At 36.2% G+C, this 12,713-nt stretch overlaps 1 protein-coding gene across 5 annotated transcripts in view; it reads right to left on the bottom strand.

Annotated features, from left to right (window-relative positions):
- LOC126764853 (neurotrimin) overlaps positions 1-12,713 on the bottom strand; it is a 364,259-nt gene that overhangs the window by 340,582 nt on the left and 10,964 nt on the right. The window lies entirely within an intron of this gene.

The raw sequence follows: 12,713 nt of genomic DNA, 5'->3' as shown, positions 1-12,713 counted from the left end.
AGTAACTAATTTGAATTGTTTAAAATTTCGGTTTAAAATTTTACATTTGGCTAAGGAGTTAAACTGTCTTGAATCGGCCCTGTATTAGAATCCGAAGACGTAGGAAATGATAGAGTAATGATTAAGATTTATTTAAGACAAATTAAAAAATGTCGACATTAAAATTGTTTCTGAATTTAAATGAAAGTTCGGGGAAGAGTTTAGTATACCGTCCCAGGATTTCGGGGATAAAAAGGATATGGTCGGATAGAGGAGATTATCCTGATCAAGGATATATATAGTTAAAGCCGAGGAAGCTTATTGTTTTCGAGATATTCGCGCTTAAAGTTGAAAATTTGCAATATTTTAATTACATATTTTCTATACATAAAATTAATTTTGCACTTAAATTTTTCACTTTTATATCCACTAGGATGGACTAGGAGGATGGAGTCATGTGTAGAAGTTCACGCAAGTGAGGAAAGTTCTCTGATCGCCATTCAATTGGGAGTGGCCAGAAACGATTCTTTTACACATGGCTCAAGCAGCTCACTACTTCCGGTCTTTGACCAAGTATCCTCTGGGTAGCCTAAGAACATCCGTTTGAAGGCGAGTTAAAAAGAGAAGGCGAAACATCCCCTACATAGGATTGTGCGCTGGGTTTGGGACCCGTCACGTAAAAAACACCCCCAGTGAAAAGAAGCAACAAGCCTCGGATGAGTGACCCCTCTTTTGATGACGATAATGGCAAACGAAATAAGGACTACGAATTCAGGGCATGCACCTGGAATGTCCGGTCCCTTTATTGGGAAGGTGCCGCTGCCCAGCTGGTTGATGTCCTCGTTAGAGTGAAGGATGACAGCAGCGCCGTCCAAGAAATGCGATGGACGGAACAAGGACTGAGACGAAAAGGTCCTAGTGGCATTTACTACAATGACCATATAAAGGAGCGCAAGTTTGATGTGGGATTCGTAGTGTTAGAGAGACTCCGTCACTGGGTACTATCATTCACTCCGGAGAATGAACGTCTAGCCACAATCCGCATCAAAGCGAGGTTCTTCAACATATCGCTGATTTGCGCCCACGCCCCGACGGAAGAGAAGGACGATGTGACCAACGATGCCTTCTATGAGCGCTTGGAGCGCGCTTATGAGAGCTGCCCCCGCCACGATATCAAAATCGTGCTTGGCGACTTTAACGCCTGAGTGGGCAAAGAAGGTATATTTGGCACAACGGTCGGTAAATTCAGCCTCCACGACGAAACATCCCCAAATGGGTTGAGGTTGATCGATTTCGCCGGGGCCCGAAATATGGTTATCTGTAGTACTGGAAGATTCATCAAGCCACCTGGCTGTCTCCGGATCGAAAAGCCACAAACCAGATCGATCATGTTGTGATAGACAGAAGACACGTCTCCAGTGTTCTAGACGTGCGAACGCTCCGAGGTCCTAACATCGACTCGGACCACTATCTTCTTGCAGCCAAGATTCGCACCCGCCTCTGTGCAGCAAAAAACGCACGCCAACAAACACAAGGAAAGTTCGACGTCGACAAGCTGCAATCACAACAGACAGCCGAACGATTTTCTACTCGGCTTGCACTACTGCTCTCTGAGAGCACTCGTCAACAACTCGGTATAACGGAACTGTGGGACGGCATTTCAAACTCCTTACGTACAGCTGCAAACGAAACCATTGGTTTTCGGAAAGTGCAAAAGAACAGCTAGTAAGACAAGGAGTGCCGTGTCGCAGCGGAGAGAAAACAGACTGCCTACCTCGCAACGTTACGATCGACCACAACACGTGCGGGATGGGATAGATACCGAGAGTTGAAGAGGGAAGCGAGACGCATTTGCAGACAGAAAAAGAAAGAGGCCGAAATGCGTGAGTACGAAAAGCTTGATAAGCTGGCGGGATAATGCTCAAAAATTCTACGAACAAATGCGGCGGATTACAGAAGGTTTCAAAACCGGAGCATACTCTTGTAGACCCCCAAAGGTGATCTAGTCACCGATGCCCAGAGCATACTTAAATTATGGAGGGAACACTTCTCCAGCCTGCTGAATGGCAGTGAACGCACAACGCCACGAGAAGGAGAACCCGATTCCCCAATCGATGACGATGGAGCAGACGTTCTATTACACGACCATGAAGAAGTTCGAATAGCAGTTGCCCGCCTGAAGAACAAGAAAGCGGCGGAAGCCGATGGATTACCGGCCGAGCTATTCAAACGCGGCGGCGAAGAGCTGATAAGGAGCATGAATCAGCTTCTTTGTAAAATATGGTCGGACGAAAGGAGACCCCACAATCTGCGCCAACTGCCGTGGGATGAGCCTCCTCAACATCGCATATAAGGTTCTATCGAGCGTATTGTGTGAAAGATTAAAGCCCACCGTCAACAAACTGATTGGACCTTATCAGTGTGGCTTTATACCTGGCAAATCAACAACCGACCAGATATTCACCATACGCCAAATCTTGGAAAATACCCGTGAAAGGGGTATCGACCCACACCACCTCTTTGTCGATTTCAAAGCTGCTTTCGACAGCGCGAAAAGGAGCTGTCTCTATGCCGCGATGTATGAATTTGGTATCCTCGCAAAACTAATACGGCTGTGTAAACTGACTTTGAGCAACACCAAAAGCTCCGTCAGGATCAGGAAGGACCTCTCCGAGCCGTTCGACACCAAAGGAGGTTTCAGACAAGGCGACTCCCTATCGTGCGATTTCTTCAACCTGCTGCTGGAGAAAATAATTCGAGCTGCAGAACCTAATCGAACAGGTACAATCTTTTATCAGAGTGCCCAGCTGCTGGTGTATGCCGATGATATTGATATCATAACAACTTTGAAGTTGTAGATAGTTTCGTATATTTGGGAACTAGTGTAAACACCACCAACAATGTCAGCCTGGAAATCCAACGCGGGATAACTCTTGCCAACAGGTGCTACTTCGGACTGAGTAGGCAATTGAGAAGTAAAGTCCTCTCTCAACGAACAAAAACCAAACCCTATAAGTCACTCATAATTCCCGTCCTGCTATATGGTGCAGAGGCCTGGACGATGACAACAACTGATGAGTGGACGTTGAGAGTTTTCGGGATAAAAGTTCTGCGAAAGATTTACGGTCCTTTGCGCGTTGGCCACGGCGAATATCGTATTCGATGGAAGGATGAGCTGTATGAGATATATGACGACATTGACATAGTTCAGCGAATTAAAAGAAAGCGGCTATGTTGGCTTGGTCATGTTCTCCGAATGGACGAAAGCACTCCAACTCTGAAAGTATTCGACGACGTACCCGCCGGGGGAAGCAGAGGAAGAGGAAGACCTCCACTCCGTTGGAAGGACCAGGTGGAGAAGGACCTGGCTACGCTTGGAATATCCAATTTGCGCCACGTAGCGAAAAGAAAAAACGAGTGGTGCGCTCTTGTTAACTCGGCTATAATAGCGTAAGCGGTGTCTTCGCTAATTAGGAAGAAGAAGAAATCGACATATAAATGGCGCCACCAGGGGGGTGCTAGATTCAAAAAGCCCTGTTTACCTTGGAACGCACCTTGAAGATATAATAGTCTTGCGGTATTTTCGCTAGTTGGCGCTGAAAACGCGTAGTTCTAGTTTTATTCGTCGCATTGAGTCATGCTATACTTTTTTGGAAAGCTCATTTCACGCGCTAATACGTGTTTGTTTTAGTATTGTTTCTTTTAGGTCGTTCGTGAGTTATAGCGTCGCAAACATGGAGCAAAATAAAGAGAAAATACGGCATATTTTACAGTACTACTACGATGAAGGCAAAAATGCATCTCAAGCCGCCAATAAAATTTGTGCAGTTTATGGACCCGATACAGTTTCCATTTCCACTGCACAACGATGGTTTCAACGTTTTCGTTCTGGTGTAGAAGTGGTCGAAGATGCGCCACGCTCCGGAAGGCCTGTCGTCGAAAATTGCGATAAAATCGCTGAATTGGTCGAAAGAGACCGGCATAGTAGCAGCCGTAGTATCGGTCAAGAGCTGGGTATGAGTCATCAAAAATGCATTAAAAATTTCAAAAAAAAAAATTCAATAAAAATAGAGCAAAACTTTTTTTGACAACCCATTATAAGTGCCAGAAATAAGCACCAATTTAATATATAAAACTGAAATTTCGCACAAGGGTTTGCAGTGGCAAGGGGCACCTTAGATCAAAAAAAGTATTGAAAAAGTATGCGTGCCCCGCCTTCTGCATGTCTCCTAAACCACTAAAGCTCAATAATCGAATTTACCCACCTCAATTATTATAAGAATGGTGTGAAAATGGCTGAAATCGGATGACAATCTCACTCAATCAACATATAACGGTACAGTTCAATACTACTAAAAGCGCAATAAATCAATAAGTAACCAAATACGTTCGAGACATAAAATTTTACTTCTGTGACAGTATAAGAGGTGCCGATTTAAAAATTAAACGATGTGCGTAGCCCCGCCAAATTTTTTTTGAAATTACATACTTTGAGAGCCGAACGACCGATTTCGGATAAATTTATTATGTGACATTATTCTCATATTCCTATATTATAATGCGAAAATGGGTGAAATCAGTCTATAACCCACATCCAACCAAAACTGTTCAAGCCCCCAAATACTGGAAATATTGACTTCCGTATGTATTATTGACTTTAGACCGAAAAAATCGGTTAATGTATGGAATATACAATTGAAATTCTTCTAGGTAACTTTATGATGCATTAATCGGCAATATTTGAGTTAAATCAATGAAAATGGCAAAGCGTGTTTTACTCATACCTTTGTGCCTAAAATAAATAAATTGGGCGAAAACTTGAGCTACCCCCCATATAACGAATATCAGGATTTTTAAAAATACGGCTAACTTTACACCATTTGATTGGTGATTGCATGTAAGGTACCTTAATGAAGTTAGCCATTTTACATATATTGAAGCTATTTTCCAGGCTTTGGTTCCTGCAAGTTGCAAGAGTATAAAATGTTCGGTAGCATTGGGCCCTTCTTTACTTATTTTAAAATTTACTTTAGCACCCTCAAGTCTTGCACCATATAATATGAGAAATAATTCTCTGCCAAAAATTAATTTGTTCAAAACAGTAGATTTTCCCTTCTGCCCATAAAATAACTTAAAAATTGTTACTAGATCAGTTCCATACCAACATTTATTTTCGGATGCTAGTTAGACAGTAATCAAACAAAGAAATGGTATACAATTTAAAAGGTTAAATAAAATTATATTTTTACAAAGCGTAGGATTAGAATATTGGGGTTTGTAAAAAATATTTTTGTAAGTACTGAATACTTTAGTTTTAAATTCTTTAATAAAAACTGTTAAACTTCAAATTTATTTAGCAAAGTTTTTTTAATAATATTATTTCAAAATATGCATAAATATGTTTCGTAAATATATGCAAATAAACAAATGTAACTTAATTTATAGTTTTAATGTTTTTAAATCATTACTTTTTATTACTTTCGCAAAAAGTAATATTTTCGATGCGTCGAAAGTACATACTGCGTCGAATTAGGCTTAGGAATCAGTGCCTTAGTAAGTTCCATAATCATTCCTTCAGATTACAATTAAAATATATATTGGATTATTTGATTGGCTCGGCTTTAGAATACAGTCCCAGGGGACTCTTCAGATCAAGAATATGTGTAGTTATAGCAGCGGGAACCTTATAGTTTTCGAGATACTCCCGTTTAAAATTAATTTTACACTTATATTTTGCACTTTTATATCCACTAACACTTCACTAATTCGATTCAACACATAAATTTCACCTTATATTAATTATATTGTATAATGGAAAAATAATTTTAATTCAACTTATTGTTTAATTATTTTTAATTAACAAAATCAAAAGAGTTACAAACTGTCAAATATTCAGTGTTACCAGACTAATATATTTTGCAAACCGACCAGAGTTCATTTTTTGCATCGCGGCCAAAGCAAAAAGTTGTTCTACATAAAAAAAAAAACTTGACACACCCCATTGGCGGGTAATAAAAAGATTTTTTTCGAGAAACAATTGTAGTTTGTAAAACTTCTAGAGAAAATAAAATTTACGTATAAGGCATAAAACACTTTTATTTTATTTAAGTGTAATAATTTCTTTATATTCTATTTATCTAGATTTTTGATTCCTGTATTTAGGGTGAAATCTGTTCTTTCAGTTCATTTCGGTGTCGATAAGCTAACACTGATTATTTGACAGTTTGCAAACCTTTAGTTGTTGTTAAATAAATAGAATAAATAAAATATTTATATAAAACCATTTTTGCACTATATAACGTAAAATAAATGTGTACAATCGAATTAGTGAATTGTTAGTTGATGTAAAAATGGAAAATATAGGATGCAATTGACTATAAGCAAATTAGTAAATTATATTTTACATAAAAAGTTAATAATTACTCCATAGTTCCACAGTTTACTCGTGTATATACAAAAAAAGCATGTGAAAGTCAATTTCAACAACCTGCGCAAGCGTATCCATTCGTTAGGCCAATGTAGTAGTATTTAAAGAAGCATGCAACAAACCTGCATTCGCCAGATTCACGCTAATGGGGTTCAGAGTTGTGATTTAATTTCGAGCAAATGTGTTGTTAAGGCGCGAGAGTTACATATATAAATAAGCCAGCAACAAACAGTAAAATTGATAAATTTGCTGGATTTCTTAATGAAATAAATGGCACAACCGGAAATCAGTAAAATTGTAATATAACACCATTTCCTTTGCTATGGCAAAAATCAAATTAAAAGATACAAAACAAAATCATTTTATTAACAATATTTCCGAGAATCTGTATAAACTATTAAGCTATGAGGTTATTACCTTAATCAGCATTTAAGTAAATATTATGTATAAGCTTTACTACTTACTTTCTTGCAAAACATATGTAATAAGTATAATAAGTATTTATGATTTTTAAGCAATAATTCATTGCAATAGTAACTCCAATTATTATAATTAATAAAGTGAAAGTTAGTCTGATTCCAATATCCAAACCACCTGGTTCAATTTCTTTAGGGTAAACTCGGTACTAACTTCTTAAAAACGTTCGAACGCGACCGTGATATACTATAAAATTGGCCCAGTCGGTAGGATCCTTAGAAAGTATTAAAGATTCAGTGATACGAACCGTGTTCGAGAAACAGCAAACATTTTTTCCCCTCCGGAAATCGTTATATCAAAAAGTTTTTTATAAATCCCAAAACTAATTCTGCGATTCTGTAGCCAACTCAGGAGTTGACCAGACCCTCCAGAATATAAATAACTATATAAAACAATCCGGATAGACGCAATAATCGACACCACCGAGGGTGCAGTGAACAATAATTGTAAAAGGAAAAATTTAACCAAAAGTTCAGAAGTGAAAACGACCTTAAAAATTAAAAGGCGTTAATTCACTAGAACAAGTTTAAAAAAAAAACAAAAGTTTTTGTAAAAGTTTTTTGCAGTGAACACGTCTCAAAACAGAAAGAGCGTGAATTCACCAAAAAGTTAAAGTTTATAAAGTAAAGTAACCGAAACCATTAAAATTTAAATAAAATTAAATCGTCAAGGCACCGAGCCTACGATAGCAGGAGAAAAATGGAGCATGAACAGACTCAGATGGCGGCAGTCAACTTGGTAGAGGAGCTTGCTCGCAGAGAGCAACAGTTGGAGCAAATGCGGCAAGCCTACCTCGAACTAAGAAGCCGGACAGAAGGAAGCAACAGTAACAGACATGCACTCATAAAAACAGTAAACGACCTGCCGATATTTACGGGGACAGGCGATATTTCAATAAACTCATTCTTCAGCAGCATCGAATACCTACTATCAACAACGAACGACACAGAACTACAAAGGGAAGTGACGCGAACAATATATGTACTACAGGACCATCCAGGGAGAGGCGAAAACCACAATCATCAATATATGTACCTCAACCAGATAACTGTCAGCTGATAAAGGAAACATTAAACTGAGGTATCGACCCGAAGTAGAGCCACATCATCTGTATAAGAAGATTGGGAATCTTAAGGTAAGTCCCATTAATGAACTTATAAGAGAAATACAAAATATTAAATATAAGTCGGACGTAGTGACAGTTTACTATAGGGATGACAGTTACATTGACTTAAGTAACATGGACAATTTGTTAGTAAATACAGTAAAGGAGATGACTCAAGGAGTCTTACTAGATCAAATTTATAAAGAAGGGATCCTAAATGAAATAATGAGAATAATGGCAAGTAGAAGATTTGAAGATAGTAATATTAGGCCAGAATACATGAAATTTAAAATATAAGGAGATAGCTCAGCGGAAAAATATAGTAATACGTATCCGGATCGAGGACAAAGACATAATACAAATTATAGAAATAGAGAAAATCAAGGTTCATATAATCAAATATACGAAAATGATATTAGACATAATACATCAGGCCAATTTAAACAATATAATAGTGGAAGATTTAATAGTAATTATAAACCCTATTCAGGGAATTTTTAAAGACCACAAGCAGTAGGGAACCCTAGACCAAATTTTAATCAAAATCAACCAAATCAATATAAACCAAACTTTGGTCAAAATCAATCCAACCAATATAGACAGAATTATGGTCGAAATAATCAATTTAAGCAAAACCAAGGCGAACCGATGGAAATAGATAATATCCAATGAAGCCCTCAATTGGCAGGACACCCTAATTCGCAGTATAGCCAAGATCGCTTATACTCGAGTAGGCAAGGCCAGGTAGGAGTTTCACGAACTGATATAGCAAGAGAAGAAGAAGTTAATAACAGTATTTTTTTTATAAACCAGCCTCGGAATCATTACCTAACATAAAAATTAAAATTAATAAAAAGAATTATATCGCACTAATTGATACAGGAGCTAGTTTAAGCCTGATCAATAGCGAGATTGAAGATTTTCCAAAAATTAAATTGAAAAGCTCTTTAACATTTAGTACAATTACAAATGAGGATAAAATAAATTATGAGGTACATACATTAGCACCCAGAAGAATTTAACTTACCTAGTAACGCGAGAACAAGATGGAAAGTTACACTATTAAGAGGACGAAAATATGACTTTATAATAAGCATGGACATGCTTACTTTTCTCAATATGTATGTATATAGATATTGAAAAAGGGAAAATAGCTTTAAACCGAAAAGAAAGTACGATTTTAAATAAACTAAATGACTTAAATCAAATTTGTAAATCTTGAAACTGTAGAGTTAAAATTGGAGAGATTAAACCTAGATCATTTAAATGAGAAAGAAAATAAAGAAATAATTAAATTGCTCAAAAGATGTTATATAATAAATTATTATTTAAAGACGGTGATAAATTGACCAACATGAAATTAAAACTACATCGCAGCAGCAGATTAATTCAAAATTGTATAGGTATCCACCTCAGCATGAAATTGAAGTTAGAAAACAAATTAAGGAAATGGAAGAGCAGGGAATAATCCAAAAAAAGTCACTCTAGATATTCAAGCCCGTTAATAGTAGTGCCAAAAAAAATAGATAATTCAGGTGAAAAGTAATACATAATTGTAATAGACTATAGAAAATTGAATGAGGTTACAATAGATGACAAAAAACCCCTTCCAAACATTGATTCTATTTTAGACAAATTAGGAAGAGCACAATATTTTACTACTTTAGATTTAGCGAAAGGATACCATCAAATCCTAGTAAAAGAGGAAGATCGTGAAAAAAACAACCGCCGTGTATTCAAAGTACTGATGGACCTTCTCCAATGTACTTAAAGCTTGCTTCATTGGAATGATCTTTATTTCTGTTTCTGAAATCTGTGCCTCGTCTTCACTGTCATTTCCAGCAAAACAGGTGTCCGCACAATTCTTAACGATATCGTCGACGGTTTGTTCTCCAGCGGTAGTTATGTCGTCGTCAATTTGAACGAAATCTTCGAAGCTCGGCATTAACATATTGGATTCGTGAGACACAAGCTTAGACCATTCCTCTTTGTTAGGTCCAACTTCAACATCATTTTCATCTGGCAGGTCTTGTTTATCTGTACTTTTCCAAAACCCAGCTTTCTTGAAGCAGTTTTTAACAGTTACGTCACTTACTAAGTACCATGCTTTTCTAGCAAATTCCATAGCTAGAAGTACGTTAATGTCAGGGCTACTGTTTTCTTCCAGATTCTTAAGAACATGTTTAACGACTTCTCTTCGATAAAAGCGTTTAAAAGTGTGAATGATGCCTTGATCTAATGTTTGAAGTTTACTAGTGGTGTTAGCAGGTAAAAACATTACTTTTACGTTTGCAAGTGTTGGTAAGTTCGTATGAGCAGCACAGTTGTCAATGAATAACACAATTTTTTTCGTTTTATCTTTATTTGTCTGTCAACTTTTTTCAGCCAATCTTTAAATAATGTCTTGGTCATCCAAGCCTTTGTATTATTGGCATAATCAACGGGAAGAGTCTTGACACCTTTAAAACATCTAGGTCGCTTTGATTTTGATGAGAAGTGGAAGTTTGTCCGTACCACTCATGTTTACACACTGGAGAAGTGTAAGGCGTTCCTTACTTTGTTTTCCTCTATGGCATTTTTCGCCTTTAGACGTAAATGTTTTGTCCGGAAGGCACTTGAAAAACAAGGCAGTTTCATCCGCGTTGTAAATATCGTCTAGTTCATACCCTCCTACAAGATTTAACAGATCTTCAGTCCAGTGGTTGCATACACTTTGGTCCACAGATTTACATTCCCCAGTTGCTTTTTTGAAAGCTATATCATGACGCCTTTCAAAACCCTCTAACCAGCCGTTGCTAGCGGAAAAGTTCTGGATTCCCAGTTTTAAAGCAAACTCTTTTGATTTTTCTTTTAACAAAGGTCCATCTATGGGAATGTTTTTATCGAGAGTTTGTTTTATCCATTCCAAAAGGCACTTCTCGATATTGGGAAATTCGGAAACTCTACTCCTCTTAATATTTCCATTCACTCTGAATTTCATTCCGCGATTTTCCGGATTCGAACGCATTCACTATTTTACGTTTATCACTTAATGACAGTACTTTTATTTTTCGTTTTCACATGATGCAGAGCAGAACTTTCCTTCGCAATTGATAACTATAAACTGAGTAAGTCCGACAAACAGGACGGTAAACAGGCACACGTGTCCAGAATGAAGAAGAATGCCATAGAGTAATAACATTTTTAGTTTCACGAAAAAGAATAGGTACAATATTGGTGAGAAAACAATACAAAACAATGGTCGGAATGCCATAGAGTAATAACATTTTTAGTTCCACGAAAAAGAATAGGTACAATATTGATGAGAAAACAATACAAAACAATGGTCGGAAGTTTCACAAAAGTTAAGAATGAGTCATAAAATTGCAGATGTTAAACTTGTAAATAAAGTTCGTCTCTCACTTATAGAGTCCAGATAAGTAGCAGTCTCACTTACGGAGGCCTATGAGACAAAAGGACTCTCTCTTACAGAGGTTTTTGTTTCTCACTAATAGAGGTTTTGGAAGCTTAAAATGACGGGTCCTAGCTATTACTCTCACTTATAGAGTTTTCTCACTAATTCAGTTCTCACTTATCCAGGTTTGACTGTATAAACTAAATAAAGGGTTATCAATGAAACAATTTATATAAAAAGCAATTAGAAGTTATAATGAAAGATGTCACTCAACAATAAAATGTACACCAAATAAGGTACAGCATAATGAAGTAGATTTAGAAATAATAAAAAACAATTTAATAGCAGCAAAGAATAAAATTATAAATAAATTAAATCAGAAAAAAGAAAACTATGAGGAAAAGAGAGAAGAAGGATTTATAAAAAATTATAAAGCTGTTAGACATAAGGAACAACCTAGATACAAGAAAGAAAAGTTAGAAAATATTCATTCTTCCAATATAAAAAGACCTTTAAAATTTACGGATTTGGATAGTGCGGACGGTAATAACTTTAACGACACAACATGGTGACGTGACAATAGATTTGACAGAAATAAAGGAACAAAACGGATTCATAGATTTACAGATTAGAGATCAAGCAATACCAAAAGATAGCGATATAATGCTACATATTATTGACATTCAGCAATTAGAAAATATTATTAATGCTATGACCGATAATATAATTTTGATGAAATTAGAGAATAAAGAAATATTGCAAAGAGAGTTGTTAGATATAAGGAATAAACTACTAACACTTATGACAGTTAGAGCTAGAAATAAAAGAGGACTGATTAATGCAATTGGCAGTATGTCAAAATGGCTTTTTGGTACAATGGACGAAGACACCAGACAAAATATACAAACATACCTTTTACAAACGAATGACTCATTTAACGAACAAATTAAAATAAACTATTATTTCTCATCAGCTATTGAACACTTAAAAGAAATTATTAAAAGTGACAGAGTAAAAATTGAAAAAGAGCTTAATTCGATAAATAAGCTTATATATGATGAATACAAACAAACTTTATATTTAGATCAATACACCAAAATTCAGTTGTTAAAAAGTAAAGTTGAACATATACAAGAAAATGTTGTGTCCGCTAAATATGGGATAATACACCCGAATATTTTAACTAATGAAGAAATTGTAAAATATAATATCGGTTATAATAATCTAAAATATCTACAACTAGGAACACTAATTTTAAATAATACATTTCTGTATTTGGAATAAAAATACCAAAAAAATTTTGAAGATGTACAAATAAAAAAAATTATCCC

The sequence above is a fragment of the Bactrocera neohumeralis genome, unplaced genomic scaffold, assembly GCF_024586455.1.
Source record: "Bactrocera neohumeralis isolate Rockhampton unplaced genomic scaffold, APGP_CSIRO_Bneo_wtdbg2-racon-allhic-juicebox.fasta_v2 cluster10, whole genome shotgun sequence".
Lineage (NCBI taxonomy): Eukaryota > Metazoa > Arthropoda > Insecta > Diptera > Tephritidae > Bactrocera > Bactrocera neohumeralis.
This window is presented reverse-complemented; position numbering and strand designations above follow the sequence as displayed.